The sequence below is a fragment of the Myodes glareolus genome, chromosome 10, assembly GCF_982192425.1.
Source record: "Myodes glareolus chromosome 10, mMyoGla1.1, whole genome shotgun sequence".
NCBI lineage: Eukaryota > Metazoa > Chordata > Mammalia > Rodentia > Cricetidae > Myodes > Myodes glareolus.
Genome location: NC_142035.1, coordinates 34,623,825 through 34,648,001, shown reverse-complemented (window position 1 = coordinate 34,648,001; position 24,177 = coordinate 34,623,825). Strand labels below are relative to the sequence as shown.

Sequence of the window (24,177 nt, the reverse complement as noted above, 5' to 3'; positions counted from 1 at the left end):
AGTACATTAAGATAGGCATCTCCTAATATTTTAAAATAAAGATTGAGTACCCCAAATCCAAAAATCTGAAATTCACATAATTCTTAAAGCCAGGGAACAAGAGATGGTGCTACATGCAGAAAATTCTCCATAAAACCTTATGTGATGGTCTCAGTCAAAACACAGGAACAGGCCAGGTGTGGGAACACATCCCTATAATCCCAGAAGCACTTAGGAGACTCATGTGGGAGAATTCTGAGTTCAGGGTAAGCCTGAGCTACAGAACATGACCAAACTCAAAAAAAAAATTAAATCAGACACATTAAAAATATATAAACCTGGGTGCTAGAGATGGCTCAATGGTTAAAATTGGGAGCTGGAGAGCTGACTCGGTGCCAATGCTTACTGCTCTTCCAGAGGAGCAAGATTTGGTTCTCAGCACACGTGTGTACCTGGAGACTCAAAACTCTAACTCCAGTTTTAGGGTATATGACACTCTCCATGAGCTCCTGAGTGAACATGGTACATGTGAACTCATACAGGGACACAAACACACACATAAAACTAATAAATTTATTTTTTTAAGGTATCTTAAAATACATAAACTTACTTGAGTGCATAATGTACACAGGAAACATAAATGAAGCTAGTGTTCAGATTTGGGTTCATATCCCAAATATCCACAGATACATACCAAAGAGAAAAACAAAAAGCCCAAATCTGAAACACTTTTAATCTTAGCACTTTGGAAAAGGGACAGTAAACTTGTATTATGATAGTTCAGATATACAGAGGTTTGAGAAATATGATTATTTCCCAACCACATACACTTGATATACAGGTATGTCAAATACTAACATTGTGCACACTAACTTCAGATACTGTGTGTGTGCGTGCGCGTGTATGTCCAATGCTGTAACTGTTATGTAAAGGTATTATTCTGGGTGACATCTGGCAATTTTTAACTAACCTTCATTTTGAAATTCACACAGATACAGATAGCTCTGGATCATTCCTTTTAACCCCTATGACACGCTAGCAGCCACTCTTACATGCTTATGTTTAACCCCTATGACACTTACATGCTTATGTTTAACTCCTATGACACGCTAACAGCCGCTCTTACATGCTTATGCGTTAAACTCTATGCTACTCACATAGAACTGGAGTGGTGTGTTTACCAGAGCCTTACAGGGCCTATTTCATGCTCCTGTCTCTTGACAGCTGAAGTCAGTTCCTAGAGGTAACTACTGTGACAAACTCACTGTTCAGTTCCTTTCTTCTACAGACTGGAATATAAGAACTGCAGAGAGAGCTCAGAGGCAGCACACTCACCTGCAGGGAGCCCCAGATGCACTCACTGGCCAACTTCAGTCACACTTTTTGCAATGAGGTAGGTTCCTTCACTGGGTGCTTCCCTTGGTGGATGACAGACAGAATCACACTGGCTTTATCACCAGCACCACACCCTGCCGGGCCTTCCCCTTCTTTCTGATGGGTGCTATACTGTGCTCCACTGGGGAATTACTCAAGTCCTGTATCAGTTTCAGGTTTTTAGCTTATCACCATTCCCTTCAGAATTTCTACAGAGCTTTTAATTTTAATCATGCTGACGTTACAGATAATCACAGGAAGAACTGGCACTGACTGCAGGGCTCCCATCAACAAGCAGCTATGCAACAGCACTACACTGACGTCAGTCAGTGTTCACTTCAGGCCTTTAGAAATTCTCGAGTCTTCTCCATGAAGGCCTTTCATATCTTTGTGATGTTGTCAACATTACTGCTTTTTGTAAAGTCCTAGAGAAAAAGCATATATTGTGAATTATTTTTTCTATTCTCTCAGCTACATACAGCTGGTAAAGTCATGATGTTTATATATGTATCATTCATTTAGCTTTTATTATGATAAACCCTTGTCCAACTGGAGTTTACAGATTTGCTTTGATTTTCTTGGCAAAAAACTATCTATGCAGGAAAAAGAAAGCCCTGTTTTTTGCTCTCTGGGCTACATTATCTCATTTCTAAGCCGCACTGGTAGCAGGAGCCTCCTTGCCAGGTCCCTGCATCCCCACAGCTCAGGTTACACTATCACACTGAGAGTCAGTGCACATGTTTGGTGAAACACTTTCCTCAGGCTATGCAGTATATCCTATTCTCTCAGTTACTGTTAAAAAAAATAAATGAGCACTAAATTTGAGCAACTGTTTTTTACATCATCTGACATTTTCTCCTTTAATGTGAAATATACTAAATTATAATACAGTAGCTCCCTTTTATCTACTAGAGCTAAACCTCAAGATTCCAAGGGAATCCTGGCACAGTACGGGAGCCTATGTGTATACACTACATTCTCCCTTATATACATACCTATGAGAAAGTTCAGTTTGTAAACTTTCACAGTAAAAGGCAAAACAACAACAATCAAATAAAACAATTATAATAATACCACTGGTAGCATCACTACTCTTGTGTTTAAGGGCTATAATTAAATAAAGATTAGTCATATAATTCTACAACAGTCCATCTGATAATCCAGACTAATGGGTAGGAAGTATATATGATGTGCATGCACCGAATAACGGAACAATTCATGTCCTGGAATGACATTCAATAGTGTAAGAATGACATAAAATGTGAAAGTGATTCATTATTTCAGGAATTTTCCATTTAATATTTTTAGATCACGGTTAACTGGGTAACAGAAATATTTGACAGAAATTCTTTTTAAATAACATCTCTAGATTTGATCTGTTCATGTTTTTTATTCTTTTTTTTTCTTTTGGTGGCCTTTGTCTTCAAAGTGAGAGAAATCAGGTCATCCTCACTGTTCTCACCCTGGCGGCAGAACCACTAGAGTCTCACGGAATGGACTGGAATGGGCTTAGAATCAGCCCTTTACTCCGGTTCACCAGGACAGTTTGTGCAGGTTTAGAAGACTTAGGATGAGATCAATTGCCAAGGAGGAAGCCTTAGATCTCACCTTTGAGAGAGAGAGAGAGTAATAAGAGGACTGACTTAATTAACCACTGATAATGACTGTCTATCCATCCAACTTCTGGGTTGGTGATTCAATTAAGTCTCATTATTCCCTTCATCTTCCATTGGTTTACACTGTTTTAACAACTTCTTGACATGAGTGTATATTACTTTATGATCCTCTTCTGGTGGCAAATATTTAAGGCAATAAATTTATTCTAAATACTCATATAGCTTCATCCTAAAGCTATAATGAACATTTCCATTGGCGTTCAATCCCAATGTATTTCTTCTTTGACTTGCGGTGTAAAATGTATTTAACTTTCCTAACATACAGAAGAGTTTGAATTATCACAGATAAATTCTAATTTTAACTGCTGTAAACTTCCACAATTTTAACTGATCTAAAACTCAATCTCTCTCTCTATGCCATTTTGTCTAATCCAACAGTTATTGAGAGCTCTCAATATATGCTCACATGCTTTTCAGTTGTTTCTTGGAATCTACCAACTTGTGTTTTATTTGAGACCATCTTGTTAGAATATAAAATCACAAGTAATAGACCTTCCTGGTTAAGTACCTGCTATTTCTCTTCCCATTTGAGAATGATCCTCTTCAAAATAGTGATTTTTTTTTCATTAAGTTCTAGTTTGTTCAATTATTTTCAAAGCTTCTCTAACTCTTGTGGGATTAGTAGTAGACTGGCATTTTTTTTTCAACCTTCCTGTGTTCATGTTTTAAGTGTTACTCTTAAAAACAGCATATGGCGGGATTTTATTTTAATCCCGGTGGCAATTTGTTTTAGGTTTAGTCCACCAACACGTACGGTGATTTTCTGTACAATGCACTAGTCCATGCTCTTTATTTTGTGGTACCTATTAACAACAGTGGCTTTTTGCTTACACCCTCATCCCTTTTGCAGTGTTTGACTACTCGAGCACCATTTTTTCTTGCTTTATAGCTTGGGTGTTAAACATTGTACTTCTTTTAAAATGAGTTCCCTTTAATATTTGTTTGTTGAGACATGGTCTCACTATGTATACCTGGCTGGCCTGAAACTCTCTAGGCAGACCAAGCTGGCTCTGCCTCCCAAGTGCTGAGATAAAAAGGAGGGACGCACTAGCATGCTCAGCCCCTTTAAATTTTTTAGCTGTGATGTTCACCCAAATTTTCCTACATATTCAACTCAGTTTCACTCCTCCATCCCCCGCTCCAACAGGAGAACCTACAGGCTTTAAATCTGTTGCTGTCCACTCAGCAGGAGCCCTGCACCACGTCTCCTACTCCCTGCTGCTCTGACAGACGCTAATGCTCACTTACTACTCAGAAGTTCGTCATTTGTTCATCATTGCTCCTTATATTTCATCCCACTAGCATCTTGCCAAAAACTCCGTCGGTCAATTCTCTGGACAAGTACAGCTTCCTGCTCGGCTTTTATGGCCCTCACTCCCCGGAAGCCCTTTGGTTGACCTTCAGTCTTCATGAGTGACTGCACAGAACCCATGCAAAGGCTCTCTTTCCCCACTCCAAAGATCTGATTCTACCTCCTGGCTTTTCTTTGTTGCAAAGGTTACTACTGAAAAAATGCTGCCAACCTAATGCTACCTTTGACTTTTCACCATCTTTTACATGTGTGTGTGGTGTGTGCACGTGTGTAAATGTCAGGTGCGAACATAGTCACATGCATAGAGAGACCCCAAGTTGACTGATGTGTCATTCTTGAGTACTCTGTTGAAGCAGGGTCTCTCAGTTGAACCTAGAGTTTACTGATGGGCTAGTCTTGCTAGCCAGCTTGCTCAGAAGATCCTCCCTCTGCCTCCCAAATGTTGGGGTTACAGGTGGACCTTTGTATGGGGGTCTGCATACAGGAACTTGTGCTCTCCCCAGCCCTTCTTATCACGTTCAAGTTCTATCTTCAGAGTTCTGAGGAGTTCACAAAATACATATGTGCATTTAATCTTATTTGTGCTTTCCAAGTTTGAGGAGTCATCATATTGACATCAATTCTAGAAAACTCTTCATCACTGAATCCCTTTGACAACGGTCTCGCTCCTCGTGTTTCTTCAAGGTATCATCTCTAATTATCCTTAACAATTCTCTTGTGCAGCCATTAGGGCAGACTTCAGACATAAGGTCCACTCACCACTCTCTTAGAATGAATTCAAAACAGCTCCTTAATGAAGTCTTCAAGTTGTCCTGCCCTTCTCAAGTCTGCCTGCTTCTTTCACGGCACCGTCTTAACCTCTTTTAGCTCTCCTGCCTTCTGTTCTACCTTCACTTGTCACTTACCATTGCATTTCTGTTGGGCTTATTGGTGGCAGTTCTTTAGGGGCTCCCCTAAAACCACTTTATCTTTGCTTCAACCAGGCCTTGGAGGGAGTCACCAGCCGTGGGCTGATTGTTACCTGTGGCAGGGACCTCTGATAGAAAAATTTCAGCTTCTGACCCAACAGTTTGGCTGTCCCATCATCTCTTCTTGCTACTAACTAGGACACTGCCTGTCCTTTTGTGGAGGGTGCAGCCCTTCAAAACTTCAGGACACACTAGGTGTTAGTCCTCACTTCCTATCTCAAATTCCTGTTTCATCTGAAACACTGATGCCCAAGATGACATCAGCTGCCCACACTCCACCCGACGGAATCCTAATGTCCACTCAGGTTAGGCCTATGTCACTCCCCTCACTTTCCCCTGGCAACCTCTTTGCTACCTTTGAAGCACAAGGCTTATCAACATTAATTACTATTTCCAAAGAAGCATCAGAACCTCTCATCGAAAAATTTAAGCAATGCTTGTTTTTTTTTAAAACAGTAACTGAAGAAAATGTAGCAACTAAAAGTAGAATTTTGAAATAGTATATTTCATGTGTTAAAAGTAACTTCCTACTTTAAAGAAACAATGTCATTCATTTTAAAGAGTTGAGACACTAAAAATAGAAATATATTCTATTATAAGCCTTGCTTAATCATCAGCTATTTCGGATTCAATTTCTATGCTTGAGGAAAAAAAATAGAGAATTAACAAGCTTTTGTTTCCTTTAAAAAAAAAAGTCTTTGAAAAAAAGACCTAAATCCTCTGGGAATTTACAAGAAGCTACCAGTTTCCACTTTATTAAAAAAAGACAGGCCAATATGGCATGATAAAGGATCTTCAAAATAGACAATTGGTCTAAAAGTTTTCTTACTGTAATAGACATTCATCCCCAGAAAGCAGAGGCCAGCTGGCACCGCATCAACCAAACACCAGTTCTCAGTAGGTATTGGCTGTGATAGGACCACTAAATATTCTATCAGAGTGTTCGATAACCAGCACTCATATGAACAAGCCCAAAGAGAAAAATACAGTTATCTGGACAGAGAAAAATGTTTTGCATGTTGCTGGAGAGATGTTTCTTGGTTCTTCCATTTTATAATCTTGCAAATGGTCACTAACGTTCTGTTGTCTGTCTGTTGCTGGCATGGGAAAGTGTGAATGATTCACACGTCTACTACTTTCCTAAGCAACTGCCTAATTCTAGTGTTAAGCCTTTAATTTTTTATTGTTTTTTGTTTTGTTTTGTTTTTAACTTTCCTGTGTCTGTAAGCATATAAATCAGTTTGTTCCTTTTTTTCCCCAATCTTGACCCATTTTACTTTCATTAGTTTTTGTAGAGTGGGACCTCTGATACAATGCTAAAGGGAAGGACTGCCAACAGTCTTTCCTCGTGTCAAAGGGGACAATACAGATGCCTAGCTGTTTTACCCATAGTATGCATGGTAAGTTTTATCACATATTTTCTCTGTATCTGTTAAGATAATAATATCATTCTACTCTTGTAACCTGTCAGTATGACAAATGAACATACACTTAATTTTCAACATTAAAGTTTGCATTCCTAGGACAAACATCACTTTGTCATTATATGTACTGTTGGGTTTGGCTTTCATTCCTAGGTATGAGGTGACTGGCGATTTCCTCCCTCTTACTATTTCTATGGAACAAGGCTAGAAGACAACAGAATGAGTGGACACATAACATTCACTTCTTCCTCTATTCTAAGTTTGAGAAGGAATGTGTATTCTTTACATGCTTGGCAGGAATCCATGTCCTTATGATTACAGGAACATGCAGTTTTCTCTCTCCCCTAAGTTCAGTACTGATAAGTTTGATTTTCTAGAAGAAATGTATCAGGATAGTCACAACTTGCAAAAGTTTTGTCATGTTAATCTGTAAAAAATAAGCTATGTATCATAAGTTATGTATCTTTTTCCTCCACTTTCTATTAAATATTTCTTTTTCAAGACAGGGTTTCTCTGTAGCTTTGGAGCCTGTCCTGGAACTAGCTATTGTAGACCAGGCTGGCCTCGAACTCACAGAAATCCGCCTGCCTCTGCTTCCGAAGTGTTGGGATTAAAGGCGTGCGCTAACCACTGCCCGGCTGTATTGAAATTAAATTTTTTTGAGACTGCCTAGCTACATATCCTAGAGTGGCCTCAAGATCTTTCCTACCTCAGCCTTCAGAGTGCTCAGGCCAGAGCTGTGTGCCATCATACCTGACTGCTTTAGATAAGCACCAATGGTAGTAATTTTTAAAAAACCGATTTAACATGAGCTTTTCATAAATGCCACCTGTCTTTTCAGTGTTTGCCATCTGCAGTGAGGCCCCCATCCATGTACTTCACGCTGCTTACTTGGTCCCTGTTCATGGTTTTGCCCAAGAGCTGTCAACCCCACTGTCTCCTCTAAGGAGGCCCTGTGGCTTGGCTGCTGCTGGTTTTCTGTCTCCTTTGTTCTTCCTTCTACTACTTGAAGTAGTTCATGGCCGAGCTGGGCTAACTCTGACTTTTATCAGGTTAAAGAAATTGCTTTTATCCTAGTTAGCATAAATTGCATCAAGACAGATGTTTTGCTCAATAATTTCCTTCTTCCCATTTTGAATATGTTTAAAGTTATTAATCTGTCAAAAATGTTTCATCTACACACTATAAATTTAATATGTACCATTTTCTTTACTGCTGTCAAAACATTTTATATTTCCCTACTTTATGACCTATAAACATTAGAAGTACTTTTAAATTTCTAAATACATGATGATTTTTCTATTTTCTTATTCATATTTCTAATTTACTTGGAGCGACACTTGGGTTTGGATCAGTATTCTGTCTAACATTAGTGTCCCACCTGTCCTGGACTATTTTCTGTCCTTGACATAGCCATCTGAATACTATGAAGTGTGTTAGGTGGCTGTGGGGTTTTTGTGGGGGTTTTTATAGTCACATATAGACCAACAGACCAAATCTTTTATTTACTGTTTTGTCCAAAGCTGTTCTTTAGTTATATGATCACTAAAATTTCTCTATTGTGGCGATAAATTAGACCATTTCCTAAAACTTCTGACCATTTTACTTTATATATTGAGACTATGTTAACTCAGAAAGTTAAAATGGGGCCAGTGAAAGGGCTCAGCATGTAAAGTGTTTGTTGTGCAAGCCTGACTGGTACCTAAGTTTGATTCCTGGAACCCACAGCAGGAGGAAAGAACGGATTCCTATAGGTTGTCCTCTGACCGTGTGCGTACACACACACACACACACACACACACACACACACACACACAATTTTTTAAGCTAAAAATGCTTAAATTGTTTAATGCACCTCCCTCTACAATGCTTTCACACTTGATCTCAGCCAAAACGCTGCTAAGCAATCATGATGTGCTTTTTTTCTGCCTTAAAGTCTATTCTCATAATACTGACACAACATCAGTTTTCTTTCCGCTCTCTGTGTAACAACCCTGGCTGTCCTGGAACTCGCTCTGTAGACCAGGTTGACCTCGAACTCACAGAAATCCGCCTACATCTTCTTCCCAAGTGCTGGGCACAAAAGTGTGCGCCACCACCACCCACATCTTTCTGCTTTTAAGATGAGAGTCTTTCTAAATAGCCCAGGCTGCCCTAGGCTAGCATACAGCACCAGCACATGTGAACTGGCTTTCTCCATCCATTCTACCTATGACAGTGCAACAGCTGTATTTTTGGAATGCAGCATGAACAGTATCTTTGGCTTTTACTGGAGTATTGAAGCAATTGGCATTTAATACAAATGCTAATGCACTGGGTTTAAACCTGTGTTTTCTCTAACATTAGTCTCCCATCTGCCCTGGGCTGCTTTTTGTCTTTATCCTTCTTGATTACTTTTGAATGTTTTGTTTCCCCTTCTAGTATTACAGAAGTAACCCACTCTTTAATTCTTTAGTAGTAACCTTTGAGGAGGGTAATCAACATTCTGTGAACATAAAAGTTAAACAAAATTTTTATTCTGTCCCACTAATTCCTTCACTCTCCCTAGATATTGTTTTTAAGCGTTTGCTCTTAGAGTTTTTCAGTCTCACCAACATATGGCATTATTAAAAATTATCCAAAATTAAGCACTTTCTTCACTTTTCACTCTTTTCCTCATGGCCTTACTTTCCTTCCAGGAACACCCTAGAGTTTCTTGATGATCTGCTACTAACAGTTTGCTTCTGCCTTAAAATAGTCCCTCCCCCAACCCCACAAGGGCTGCAGAGATGGCTCAGTGGTTAAAAGCACTGGCTACTCTTCCAGAGGACCTGGGTTCAATTCCATTAAAATCTGTAACTGTAGTTTGAGGGGATCCAACACCCTACCCTCACACAGACATAAATGTAGGCAAAACAACAATCCACATAAAATAAAAAATATATAAAACAGTTTTTCCCACTGCTGAATTCTTCTCTAGTTACATCATGAATTATCTCCATGTAAATTTACTTTTATTCTGTTTGGGTTGTTGGATTTTTAAAAAGATGGGTATCTCACCTATTATGTAAGATTATCAGCTACTATCTCTTCAAACACTGGTTCTTTCTCCCCGCCCCCCCCCCCCCAGAACTGTAATTCAACACAACACACGTCTCAGTTTGTTCCCCTTGGTTCTCCATTGTTCCCACAAAGCACCTGTCTGTGGTTCTTCACAGTGACTTCTGCGTACTTTCTTCTGCTCTGCCTTACATTCCAGTTCTGATCAGTCCCGTCTACTCTGCTACTGGACCCACCTGTTGTGTTTTTATTACAATTATTAGACTCTTTATCCCTCTATGTTGTACTTGGTCCCTTTTCAAATGTGCTAGATCACTGTATAGTTTCTATCACTTGTAGATATTTTAAACCCTTTCTATTCTTTCAGCTCAGCAGGCAGTGGTGTTTAAACCAGGTCAACAACTCTACCTCATGCTCATAGAGCTGTTCCCACTGTCTTCATCCACAGCACTTGGCAACCTTTGTGTTTAGTTCCTTGTGTTTCATAACCATCCACTGTCCATGTTCCTGTTATAATCATGCCTTGGGGATTCTCGAAGTCCAGGAAATAGGTGTGGTCCTTCAAATATTCAAGGACTAGCCCAAGAGCACTGTTCAGTCACCCCTCAAGCACAGAATCTTAAACTTCCTAGCATGTCCTATGACCTTCATGAGGGATAATTTGTGACACCCACATTCCGGCTGTGTTCCCCCTACCCTAGCAGCTCTACAGTAGGAAAAATGTTCTGGTTTTTTTGTTTGTTTGTTTGTTTTAGTTTCTTTTCCGCGGGACTGAGTCTGGAATCTAAGGCCTCCTCAATGCTAAGCAGGAACCAACCATTAAACTACACTCCAGCCACAGAAGTGTTTAATGTCCCTGTCTTCTCCTGGAGGTTCCATTGCCCTTGGTGATACCAGCTCTTAAAGGATCACTTTCTAGCATTTTGCCCACATTGACCTCTACCCTTTGACCCTGGAAATACTACAGTTTGATCAGTTTGCTAAAAGCGCTACAGGGCTGTGTTTGACTTCCTTGGAATCTTCTGAGCTATCCTATGCTTTTCAAAAGGCATTTTTACATCTTTTATTTAGAATGTATCCAAATGAGAAGACTGATCAAGACAACCTTTATTGCCAGAAACCCAATGCCCTGCCATGATATCTGCCACTGCTGCCACTCTCAGCTCAGCCAATCACAGCTCACTGCATCTTAGATTTAAAGAAGACAGACTACTGCCACACGACAAGAAGGCCAGCTGGCCAGGGAAAGCACCTCCCAGTCTAGACCTGGACACACAAGTCCCACTAACCACAGCTTTACTTCTGGAGGGTTCAATAACCCCCCGGACAGTCACTGGACTTACCACCATGTAAGCACGGCTGACCTCACCTTCTTACCAGAAATGTGGGTTCAGTGTACAGTGATTTATGTAGGACAATCAGATAACTTTTATTACCGTATATTGTTACAATTCTTAAACTTCATTTGTTTTTCTTCTTAATTTCGTAGTGCCTACCTAATTGTAAATTCAAGATTATCATTAAGTATTTAAAGGCAAAACAAAGTATATATAGAGGGTTCGTCATATCTACAGTTTTAGGCATCTAATGGGGATCTAGGGAAGTACCCCTCACAGATAGGGGAGCACTGTATTCCACAGAAGGTTAGGAGGTAGAGAAGTAGGAAATCTTGGAGGGATATCCCCCTAGCACCAAACCCTGGAGGGAGACCGGTATTCTAACTAGAAATGTCTATAACTTCACTTTTATAAAATCCACAGGTAGAAGGCTCATCCAGGAAGGACTGCTCAGCTTCTGCCTTCACTGCCCACTGCTTTCCCACTTGGCTTTGCTGCGAAGAACGTCAGTGGTCTGGCCCTCACTCCACAGCCCTGATCAACAAATCCTACTGGCCCGACAGTCCCACCCCCAATAACATAGACCTTCTTCTAGCATGCGGGAATTAACTCTTTTTATTATCAATGGTGATTCAAACTTCACTTTAGCTTCTTTTTAAGTCAGCCATTTTATAATACACCCCAAGCTCTCAAATACTGCGGTAAGAGTATAAATTACTACAAGCACTTTGAAAGAAAAGCCTGGCACTTTTCTCTATAGCTGAGCATATGCCTCTTTATAGCCTACAATTCCAGATTTAGATAGCAGACCCAATAGAAATATGTGCGCATGCTAACCAAAAGTCAGGGCGAGACCAATTATGCCAGGGTTATTTATCCACAACAGCTCCTCCCTGGAAGCTAGCCAGATACTGTGATACAGTCACAAACTGGAAGATACAAGAGCAAAAAAGCGGACCACAGCTATCTCAACCACATGGATGAATCTTTCGTACACATCAAGGGAAAGACAAATGAGCAAATGTCACGTGATCCACTTCCATTATGTTCAGACACCAGCAAAGAGACTGTGATGTTATGAACAGGAATGCAGGTATCCTTGAAGAAGGCAATAAAGGGACACAGGAACACAAAAGGAACTAGTTAAACAAGCGTGTGCAGTTTAAATAAGTGTATTTTACCGGGACTCAAGACACACACATTCATTTCAGTAAAGAATTAAAAATACGCACAACTTGCATCCTAAAGAAAGGGGGCACCCTTTAAGGACTGTCATACAGTGTTGTTGCTACCCTCACCTTCCAGCTCTAACAAGCATATAGGACATCGCTCTCTCCAGAGAGAAATTAATGGGACCTCAGTCAAGGAGGGTGTCCCCTTCCCAAAGTGGCCAGGGCTTTTCATTAGCCTTGTTAATATTCTGTTCTCTTCCTGTCTTTAAAAATGGAAACAGTAGCCGGGTGGTGGTGGTGCACGCCTTTAATCCCAGTACTCAGGAGGCAGAGGCAGGCAGATCTCTGTGAGTTCGAGGCCAGCCTGGTCTACAACAGCTAGTTCAAGGATAGGCTCCAAAGCTATAGAGAAACCTTGTCTCGGGAAAAAATAAATGGAAATAGCACAAAAGGTGTTCCTGGACCATCCGACTTACCTGGGAAGTTACTTATAATGATGAGGAGTAGCTGGGCTTCAAAGGCACACATCTTTGAGAGGTCCCTTGGCACACCACTAATAAGACTTTTCATTAAGGGTTTTAATAATTCATTTACTCTTCGTCTCCTTCCTTTTCTCAATCACTGTGATTACTATGAACTGACTTTCTAACTACAAACGAACATTAACTACAGGAAATAATATAGCCAACAGAAATAAAGCTATGTCTAATTCCTATCCAGGAACAGTCTTCATGGAAAACAGGTTGGCTTTAATACAAATGAACTGTATTAAATGAGAAGTTCTAGAAAATGTACTGCCTGGGTATGGACAAGGGTCTTTTACCCTTCAACACAAGATAACTCATTCCCATGCTCTCACTCACTACAAAGGACGGAACTCCAGGACACACTTGCCATTTCTTTGCCTACAGTAGAAAAGTGGAAGAGAAAGAAGGAAAGGGTCTGGACTCTGATCTTACCGATCAGGCTGCCTTGCCTCAGCCAAGTTTCCTTCACCTCAGCTAGCCTCCATGAAAAGTTCCTCAGAGGAGACACTGCCATGTGGGAAGGCAAAACCTCCTCTCACTCCTTAGCCTGACAAAAAAGTCTGACCGAGAGAAATGAAAACACCATGCCAACCACCTACAAGACAGTAATTCCCCCCCCCACCCGCCACTATGACACACTTTTATTCTCCAAGCACAAAATTCAACTCATTTTAGAAAAAGCCACCACACTGTTCAAACCAAAAATAACATTTGGTTTCCTAGACAGACTACCTCCTCTGCATGCCTGACCCAAGACCTTCTGTGCCATGGGAAATGTGGGTGATCCCTGCTAACACTCCTCCTGGGACCAGAGCAGCAGTGAAGACACATGCTCAGTCCAGAGTTGTGAAACTGTCCTGCAGAACCAGAAGCCCAGGACAGAGCCAGCATCCAAGCCCACGCCCCTGCCCCAAGGCTGCTTTACACCTCTGGCTCCAGGGGCAGCAAAGGGCTGACGAAGTTTGACAGTACCACTCAACGTTCTTGTCAGGAGATAATCCAAAACTCACTCCCATTGGTTCTGAGATGTTTTGTGTTTCTATTTTATGCTCCAGCAATTCAGACTACTTTGAGTTAAATGATTACGGTCTTGCACTAGGAAAAGCCTCTCCATTAGCCTAGTGAGCATTGACATCTGCTAGGTGCCATCACTGTTTTAGACCTAGGAAAAGGAATCAGATAATATCCCTGTGTTGACAGAGTTCATCCTCCAGTGAAGACAATGACAGACAGTTCAAACATAGGACATATCAAGTGGCAGGAATGAGGAGAAAGCTATGCACAGGTTGGACAGAATGGGAAGGTGTCTGTCGCTTTAAAAAAGATGATCAACAGATGTGAGGAAGGTAGAGGAGCAACCGTGAGATCTATCTGGGAAAAGCTCCCCCAGGTAGAAGGACACATGCTAAGCCCTACAGCAGACACAAGCCTGAAGACTAAAGAAGTGGCCGGTGTGACTGAAGAAGTGGAAGGAAAGAGGCAGGAGTGAGGCCCAAGATAACTGGAGCCCAGGAGGCCACAGGCAAGACAGACCAAGGAGCAGTCAGAGTGGTGATGCCATCAACCGTAGCAACCATCTAGAAGGCGGGGGGGGGGGGGGTGGGGGGGGTGGGGGGGGGTCGGGGGGGGGGATGATGAAGTTACAGCTGGGAAACAACTTCAAAGACTAAATAAAACAGGCTAGAGGTGAAAGTGACCCAAGGACAGCAGAACCAGCAGAGATGGTGAGAAGGGTCGAACTTGGGCTTCACTTAAAAAGCAGAGCTGATGGGATTTGCAAGGAGAGAGAACAAGGATCAGAGATAAAAACCAAGGTTCATGGCCTGAGAGATGGAGCCACCTGGTCAGCCCTCATTTTACAGGGAAGGTGCACTGAAGCCCAAGGAAAAGCAGTCAGGCTCCCTGTTCCTGGGGTTAGACCCCACCCAGCCTAAAGGCCCTCAAGGACTGCCAGACACAGGCCACACACATCAGGGCAGAGCTGCGCTGAAGGCAGGCACAGGCTCACAAATGCCAAGCAAGAAGCAAACCAAATTCTCACTTTTCTTGTGAAAACCTTAAAAACCTAAAATTTAATGAAAAAAAAACTTTATATTCAAAAGGTTGGTTTTGTTGTTTAGTAACAAGGGGTTGGCCAAACAGATGTCATTTTTGTTTCAAGAAATATATCCACACAGGGCACTCACTGGCTTGGAGTCTGGAGACACTAACAAGGGCCTTGTCTGCTCCCATCCTGCCAAGGCTTAAGGCACAGAATTAAAAGTTTGAGTTCAAGAGGGTTGTTTAATCCAACTTCTGAGTCAGGTGATGCTCCTTGTCACTATAAATAAAGCTGATGACTTCCGGAACCATCTCAGTGGACCCTCTCACTGACCAACCAGGAAATAACAAGTTGCCCATCACTGGAAGTTTCTTTTAAACTTGGGCTTTCTGTCAATCTACCAAACACTGACATGAGTACAACCAAGAATTCAAAGTCTTCCCAAGTCCCAAAGAGCTTGTAAAGTCATACAGGGTGTAATAGGCCCCGCAAGCAGTCTCTGTAGTGCTCAGGAAATAACTTCTACAGCCAGAGAGAACTCCAGCATGCCGGAATGCAAGAGTGCTGGGGACCAGACTAAACAACCAGAAAACACATCATTTATATAGCACCCTTTATAAAGCTGCTGTTCATTTCGAAAAGTTGAGAGATATGTATTACTAAAATTTAAAAGAAAAGCAGAAGGTGAGTCTGGCTTTAAACTTGGGTGTGTGCCTGCCTGTTTCAGGAGACTCATTCAGAATTCGCCAGCATAAGAAAACAATCTCCTAGGAAGTCCCCGAGTTAATATTCTATAATGCTAAGCAGACTCCATCGCCCAGGCTTTCTCACTTAGAATTAAATATTTACTTTCCTTACAAGCTGCATACTTTCCATCTAATGCCTACTTATTTTTTCTACATTTGGTACATTTGGCCATCTTCATGCTGTTAGTTTTAGGTAAAAGTGCCTGTCCCCTTGCCCTATCCACCCCCTTCCCTCAAATGCACATAGAATTGAGAATGGACTTTTTGCTTTAAGATTTATTTTTAATTTTATATATGATTGCCTGCATGTATGTATATGCATCATGTACATGTCTGGTGTCTATAGAGACTAGAAGTAGATGTCAGATCCCCTGGAGCTGGAGAAACGAGCAGTTATGATCCACAATGTTGGTGCTGTTAGTAACATCAAAAGCTCTCAACCACTGAGCCAACTCTCCAGCCCCCAAGACTAATGTTTCCCAAAGGTGACAATTTACTGAGCTGAGTGTACAAACTGCTATCAGTCATCTGTTTTGACAGACAAAATAGACAAAACGAACACTTCACCTGGTTCAACATTATTATGTTTTCATGTGGTCAGGAAGAACAGGGACTTGAACCTTTAAAGAATAGCTACCTTGGCCTGGTGCTGTCTGGTCAAACTTGCCAAGACGATGGGAATGATGTAACTCTATAAGCAACTACTCAGCATTTGCAAATTGACTAAGAAATGGAATGTTAAAATGTTATTGCCCCTTAACTTACATCCTTTAAACTTACACAGCTGCAAGTGGTACGGACAATGCTGTTGTGGACAACAGCTTCTTCACACAAATTCATGTGTCATGCATTTGTATGTACAGAGTTTGAAAGCCCAGAGCAAAGACTCTTCATAAAGGAATGAAATGCCAAGTGCCTTCCTGGACTGCCAAATTTTCACTGACTCTACACCTTGCCACTGAAACTCATTTTAATCTCCTAGTTCTGTGTCCTCTCTTGGGTAATTACTGTCCCAGCAGGATAGAATTATGTGGTCCTGCAGCCTATTCAAAAAGCAGAAATGATGTCACTCAGCAGCTGGCAACAGGAACAGGTCCCAAAGCCTTCTTATCCTCTGGGCTTCCAGGTTCTCATCTACCGAATGGGTGACAACCACACCTACCCTAAACATGGGTCTATTATGATGCCTACAACCACAGCAATGTGGTGTCTGATTCTGAATTGCAAGTCTTTTAAAGTTGGATTCAGATACTTTATACAATGAGATGGCAGTCTCTCTCATCAGTATGAACTACGGACACCCTGGGCTTCAAAATTCTAAGAGCCCCAATCTTGGCCTCTTCCAGGAGCCAGACAGCCCATGTTTATAATACTCACTGGAAAGGGGCTTACAAGGCCTTCACCACTGCAGACGTGGGATATATAAAGGAACAACCTGGGAAGTATAAATGTCCCACAAAGGACATTTCCCCTTCTGGAAAAAAGATTTGGGCAAGCACTGTTGGCTCGATCTGTTTGTCATGTGTCTATTAGTTAAAGGCACAAGCAAGGATCTGGGCTCCTGTGCTTTTAAAAGGTATCCCTGCTACACAATAATCCAATATTCCAATTAAATCATTTGCATGCAACCATTTAAACCGAGTTTGGTGCTATATAATTATTGTAGCATGTAGAGTTAAGGCTCATTTCAGCAAAGAGCTTAATTGCTCAAATGTGACTTGATTCAGGATTTATTTAAAACTCTCCCATCAAGCCGGGTGTTGGGGTGCACACCTGTAATCTCTGCACTTAAGAGGTAGAGGCAGTCAAGGTCAGTCTAAGCTGACATGGCAATTGGGACTAAGACTCTGTTCTGAAAACTATAAAAAAGGAAGGAAGGAGAAGAGGGAGGGGGATGAGAGGAAGAGGAGGAAAGAAAAGAAAAGGAGAGGGTAGGCAAGGGGAAGAAAGAAAAATGTTTTCCATCAACAACGACAAAAAAATCCATATATTATAATATCACTCTAACTCCTTAGACAAGGTAGAGGGTCAGAGTTCAAGTCCTATACATGAAATCCAAGAGTTCTAACATGCCACGACTTCACACAAACTTTTAGTTTGTGATTCCAAACCTCAAGCTCCCTTCTTGCCTTCATCCTCCAATTGGGGCCTTCTCCAGGACTCAACGAGTCCAGCAGCCCAGCAATCCAAGCTTGCCCTGGCCTCTAAATGGAAAACTGACTGAGAGGTCTGTCCTGACCTCTCCTGCACTCAAACAGAAGGGAAGTGGCATCTAAGGCCCTCAGAACAGGAAGCTGCTTCTCAAGAGAAACAGTCTGGCAGACCATAGTGGGCTGACCTTGCAAAGTTCACTCACACATTAAGACTGCTCTCAAGCAGGCAGCATGGATCACAGAAATTTCTCCGGGTGCAGGAAGTTAAGACAAGCAAGTTGGGGAAAGGTAAGACGTGGTGTGACTCGAGTATGGTGGCATACTCAATTGTAAAGGGCCATGTCCAGTGTATGGACTTCGGCCTACAAAGTGAGACTGTACGCAAGATTCCACTCAGGACCCCCACCAGAAGACTAACTTAGCAAATAGAAATGTGGGAGGCTCCAGGATCCTCCAAAGTTTCATTTCCTTGGTGTTTCCCAGTCCTGACCTCTGACCTCAGGAGTTATTGCCAAACCGCTCTCCGTTTAGCACAAGGTCCCACACTTCCTGCCCAGTTCCCCAACCCCAGGGATGAGTGGGTGGTACTATCTTCAGGCTAGAGATAAGGAAACCCAGGTTCAGAGGTTAGGAGACGTGAGCTTCAGGTGGTCAAGCGGGTGGAATCCAGGTGTGTGACTTCTGCAGCCCTGCGTGGTCCAGAGTGAGCCAGGCGCCACCTTGTTCCCTTGTCTCCCACGTCCCTAAACACACATCCCACAAGAACAGTCAATACCAGCTGGCTACTCCCTACGTGTGCTAGGTCTCAGTTTGAGGGACAAGCAGGAACCTTGTTTATTCAGATGGGGAAATGGGAAACGTTCGAGCGAAAACACTTGGTTAACTACCATCCACGAAGAGTGACACCAACAGAACTCCAGCTGGTGGCTTACAGTACGGGCAAGGAGACCCTAAAGCATCCCGTACCGCTGGAAGCGCGGGCCGGCTGGCCTCTCTGCCCCGGGCACAGCCGGGAAGCCTGGCGGGCTGGGACAGACGGCGGGCCCAGTGCCAGCGCGCTTGGCCGGCCTGGCCGGAGGTGTCTGCTTCCGCTCGGGCCTGGCACCACGGGTCCATTCATCGTGGCCGCGGGAGGGAGAGGCCAGGCAGGACCCGGGGTGGCCCCAACTCCGGCGGGGTCCGGCACCCTCGCGCCAGGCTCCGCGCGGCCCCGCCGGGAAACGGTGCTGCGGCCCCGCCGCCAGGGGGAGCAGGGAACCTCATCCCGCACTCCGGGAAGTTACTAAGGCCAGTCCCGGACTGCACCAGCGGCGAACCCCATGGCCCCCGCCCGCCCCGTCGGGGCCGCCGACGTGTCCGGTGTCCGCAGCCCGCAGCACCGGGCTCTGGGCCCCGCGTCGCCCATCGAGTCTCAGCCCTCGTCCCAGGCCGGCCCACCGCCTTCAGCCCCCCCCAACCCCCTCCGGCCCGGACTCCGGCCCGGCAACGTCATCCGGTGGCTTCCCGAAACTTAACCCCTTCCTCCGCCAGCTGTGCGCCGCGCCGCCCCGCCCCGCCGCCAACTTTCTTAGCCCAACTTCGCAGCGCGCGGGTCGGCCCGACGGCCGGGCCAGGAGGGAGGGGTCGCCACGTCGCGCCGCGGGGCCACCGCAGCTCCCAGCCGGCCGACCGGCCGGGGGGTCTAACCCGAGGGGCGCGCTCGGCCGACGCCCCTGCACGGGCTCGGCCTGGCACACACAGCTCCGTCCCACCCGAGGGGCCGCGGCCACCGCCAGGGCGGGCGGGCCGGCGCCGCCGGGGGAGGGGCCGCCAAGGAGACGTGTCACTCGCGGCGCGGCGCGACCGGCCCGGCGCACCGACGGCCCGGCCCGCGCGCCTCCACCGCCGCCGCGGCTGCAGGGCCCGGCCAAGTTTCTTACCTGCAGCGGGAGACGCGAGAGGGAGAGCGAGAGGGCAAGAGCAGCCGCCGCCGCCGCCGCGGAACCGCGAGAGAGGAGCCGGCCGAGCCTCCGCCGAGAAGCCACCCCTGAGCAGCTGCACACACCGCGACCCCGGCGCCGTCCGCCCCGTCCGCCGTCCGCTCCGGCCGCTCGCTGGCTGCGTGCGCGCGTGTGGAGTCGTGGCACTTTCTGCCTCGGAGCTGGCGAACGGCCCCCTCCGCCGGGATCGCCGCCTCCTGCCTTCCCCACCCGGACCAGCCATTCATCGAGCCGCCTCTTCTCATTGGTCCACTAGCCGCCACTCTACCGGCAGCTGTCCAATCGAGTCGCTGACTGCCGCTCAACGGCGGCGGCCATTGGGTAAAAGGGAGGGTCTACGTCTCAGCCAATGGGAGAGGGGAGGAGCTGCGGGGAGCCGCGGGGGGCGGGGCCGAGGAGGGGCGGAGCCGCGCAGCGCAGCTCTCTGCTCTGCGCGGGGGCGGGTCTCTAACGCCCCGCCCATCTAGGGAGGTCGCCTGCCGACCCCGCCCACTCTGGTCCGCCGCTCTCCACGCCACCGCTTTTTCCGAGTCAGCTCCGCCTAGGCAGATGGATTGTGGTTCGAATCCCTGTGGCCGCGGGCTGCTCTTCCCCACACTGCCAGGCTGAGGTGGCGATGGGTGTAACCCAGAGGAGGATTACACAACCCGTGAACAACAGGGAAAATGTTTTATTTAAACCCAAGTAACTTCACACAAAGCACCAGCCCCTGGGTCTAAAGACAAGTTATACAGGGGTGAGAGCAGGGAGGATAGGGCTTTATCCGCAAACATTCTTCTCCAGATGGGATTTTCTTGAATGAATGAAAGAACTGAGGTGGAAGATCCAGAAAGAACAAAGGAAATTGAGATGGCCTGTGTGTCATTGTGTTAGGGAAGGCCACTCCCTAGACTGTATGAGATACTGTCCTTGTACAAATCACACAGCAGAGTTACATCCATCCTGTGACATTTGATTCCAAGTGAAGGGGACCATGAGGTTCTGTCTCAAGAAAATCTGCTGGCAATCCAGGAAACTGATCCAATGATATTCCAAATATTAGCTCCAACACACTCACTCTTAAAAAATAATAAAAAAAAATACAAAACCAAAACCTATTCAGAGGAGGGATGCATGCACCACCATGTTGGTTCTCCCCGTCTGCGGTGGATTCCAGGGAACAAACTCAGGTTGTCAGACTTGCATGGCCAACACTCTTACCCTGAGCCGTCTCACCAGCCCAATACACGCTCTTCAAAACCAACTTGAATTGAAATAATTTTGCATTGCGGTGCTTTTTTATTTTGTCAGAGTCTTATTATATGACTGTCTGCTTGTTATGTATAATAGGCTGGCATTGAACTCGCAGAGATCTGCCTGATTTTGCCTCTTGAGTGTTGGGTTTAAAGGTATGAACCCCCATACCAGCTTAAGTTTCAGTTGTAGCCATTTTAACAGTATTTCTTAAAATTATGCCTCTGAGCCTGCGCCAAAGGCAGCCTCTTTGAAATGAAGTTCTCTCTGTGTGCATGTCTCTCTCTGTCTCGTGTGTGTGTGTGTGTGTGTGTGTGTGTGTGTGTGTGTGTGTGTGAAGGGGGGCGGTGGGAGCCAGAGTCTGATACCAGGCATCTTCATCTATTGCCCTGACCTCATTCTTGGAGACAGGTTCTGTGTCTGACCCTGAGCTCGCTGCTCTGGCTAGACTGGCCCATGAGGAAGTCCTGGATCTGCTTGTCTCCACATGGTACTGGGATTACAGGTGGCGCCTGGATTGCTTTCATTCGCACTGGGAACTGAACTCAAGGCCCTCAGGCCTTCACAGTAAGCATTCGCCCACGGAGTCTCTCCAGCCTCTAAAATGTTTTCTAATGTGTTTGTTTGTCTTGTTTCTCTAGACAGGGTTTCTCTGGGTAACAACTGGCTGTCCTAGAACTCACTTGTAGATCAGGCTGGCCTTGTACGCAGAGATCCGCCTGCCTCTGCCTCCCGCGTGATGGGATTAAAGGCGTGCACCACCACCGCCTGGTCCTAAAATGCAGTTTTCTACGAGACCCAAAGGACAATGACTGCCCCAGCCTCTGTGGCCTCAGTTTCTCCACAAGCACTGTGGTTGGTCATTGCTCCTGTACAAGCTGTTGGTAGAAAGTAAAGCTTTAGGGAGAGAAGACACAGGGGTTAGATTGAAACTAAACCATTCATTTTTAGTTTTAATCTCAGCAGTTCCTTCACAAATTAATGATTAATTGGCAGGAATTAACATGGATTACCTTTCCACACTCAGGCATTTTCCAGCACTGAGACTCACTTGATATGAAATTCAAGGATTCCCGTTTCTGGCCAGCTGTTGGCCTAGGCATTTACCCCTCGGAGAATAAATGGACTTTAAGACAGTCACTCTTGTGAGGGTAAGTACGCACATTCATTCATGCATCCATTCACTAGTGTTTGTTAGTGCCTGGGGAAACTAAAGGCTGAACACACCACCCAAAGCGATACACAGATCCTCCATGGGCCCAAAGACTTGTCCATAGCAGGGTTGCCCTTTATCCTCCTCACTGTTTGTCATTAAACTGTCCCAGAAGCAGATCCCGGCAGGAGGAATTGGTTCAAACCTAGTAGTCCTTCAACATCTGGCAGAGATTAGTTCCAGGACCCCCTTTACCAGGTTGCAGCGTCTGGGGATGGGCGAGCCTTATAGAAAACGATTTGCATACAGCCTCTGCACATCTTCCCAAATGCTTTAAATCCTCTCTGCATGACGGACACTGACTGTCACGCAAGGCTGTGTAAATAGTTGTGATACCGTATTGTTTCGAGAGTCGTGACAAGGGAGAAAAATCTGCACGTGCTCAATACAGACAAGTGCTTTCCACGTGTTTCTGATCGGTTGGTTAAATCTGTGGATATAGAGCTGGGGGTTGAGGGCCGATGGAAATTCATTTGGGAGATGAGCTGGGAAACACTGGTGGAGAACTGGGGAGGGAAAGAACCAATAGAAAACACACGGTATCAAGCAAGCAGCTGCTGTGGGGTGGGAGCAGTCAAGGCTTGTGTCACAGGGGATGTAGGTAAGCCCTGTAGAAGACGCCTCCAGAGATCCTCCCCAAGAGGAATGAAGACATGGCTACCCATTAAGCATTCTGAGTACTTGTTGGCTAGAAGGTTCCTCAGCAGGGGGAGAGTTTAACTCCCCCCACACCTCTCTCAGTGGAGAAAGCATAGAAGCAAGAAGCCCTTAGCAGACTTGTGAGTGCCAGAGGGTGTGGCAGGGGCTGCTATTATACTTTCTACATGGGAGCCTGCACCTGACGCAGGGCCCGGCAGAGGAGGGGCTGGCAAATATAGGTTCTGTAAATATTATCCATTGGGCAATAGGATCACAGAGTCCCCAGGAGTAAGGAGTGTTTACCAAAAGGGCGCCCTATCTGTTCCTTTCCCTATTTCAATATTTGGTTCAATCTCTCACAATATTCATTTCAGGATGGAATAGTGTGGCATGGTGTAAGCTCTGCCTTCCTTCTGCCCCTGCCCCTTCCTCCTCTGTCACTCTCTAGCTGTGCTATGCAGGCTCCCATCTGTGGCTCCGTTTTCCAGACCTCTTCTGCTCTTCCAAGGAGTAGCTGGAGAAACAGTCACCTTCAGAGTCCATGAGTACAAGATGCCTTTGAGGGAGTGAGAGGCGCTCTGAGGCTAAGGACTTCCAAGATGGGGCCTCAGTCAGCTAAATCACACATTTCCTGGCCTTATGAGGACGATCCTATGTCACTGTCCAGCCTCTGGATGCCATCTGCTCAGTGACAGACTCTAGGCTGAAGCCTAAGAAAGAGGTTCCTGCCACAATGTAGTATTCAGGTGTGGTTAGGGAATTTCAACACAGTTTCATCAGAGAGACCTGGAGTAGTCCAGGCAGGAGTTAACCCAGACACAAGAGAGGCGAACAGAAGTTTGAAGGAAGTGTGGAAGGTACCCAGGCCAAAAGGTTTGCATCTGGCAAAGAACAACATGGGCAAAGGCTAGGTGGTGAGAGACTGGGATCCCCAGGATGGAAATCTGGCAAGATTGACCAGGGAGAGAAAGGGAGGGAGAAACTGTTTCCAAAGCTAATCACAGGAGAACGGGAGTAATGTGCATGTTCCATATCTTGATAGAGCGATGGTTACATGGCTGGAGCAAAATTCATCAAATGGTACACTCTCCAAAAGGCTAAAACTTGGTCTGCAAGCAAATATACTTGAGTCAACCAGACTCCAAAAAAGGGACACCCTTAGGTTTTAGTTGCATCTTTAAAGCAAATGAAGCATTCTTATTAGGAAAAATTAAACACATAAGATTAATTACCAAGCACGGTCTATGAATTCATGACAATGCTTTGATTTTGATTACTAAATTGTGGGCATTATTTTAAAAGAGTAGGCAGAAAAATAAAGGTATAGTACAGTTTTAAAGGTGGTTTTGCTTTGTCAACTATAGA

At 44.8% G+C, this 24,177-nt stretch overlaps 1 protein-coding gene across 3 annotated transcripts in view; it reads right to left on the bottom strand.

Moving 5' to 3' along the window:
• Positions 1–19,892, bottom strand: part of Rrbp1 (ribosome binding protein 1) — a 66,101-nt gene extending 46,209 nt beyond the window's left edge. For 2 of the 3 annotated variants that reach the window (XM_087911161.1, XM_087911164.1), the window contains exon 1: positions 19,668–19,892. The gene's annotated coding sequence lies outside the window, so the exon portion shown is untranslated. Of the gene's footprint in view, positions 1–1,314; positions 1,747–19,667 lie in introns of those variants that run through there. The other variant, XM_087911162.1, reaches the window with a different exon arrangement.
• Between the last annotated feature and the right edge of the window lie 4,285 nt (positions 19,893–24,177).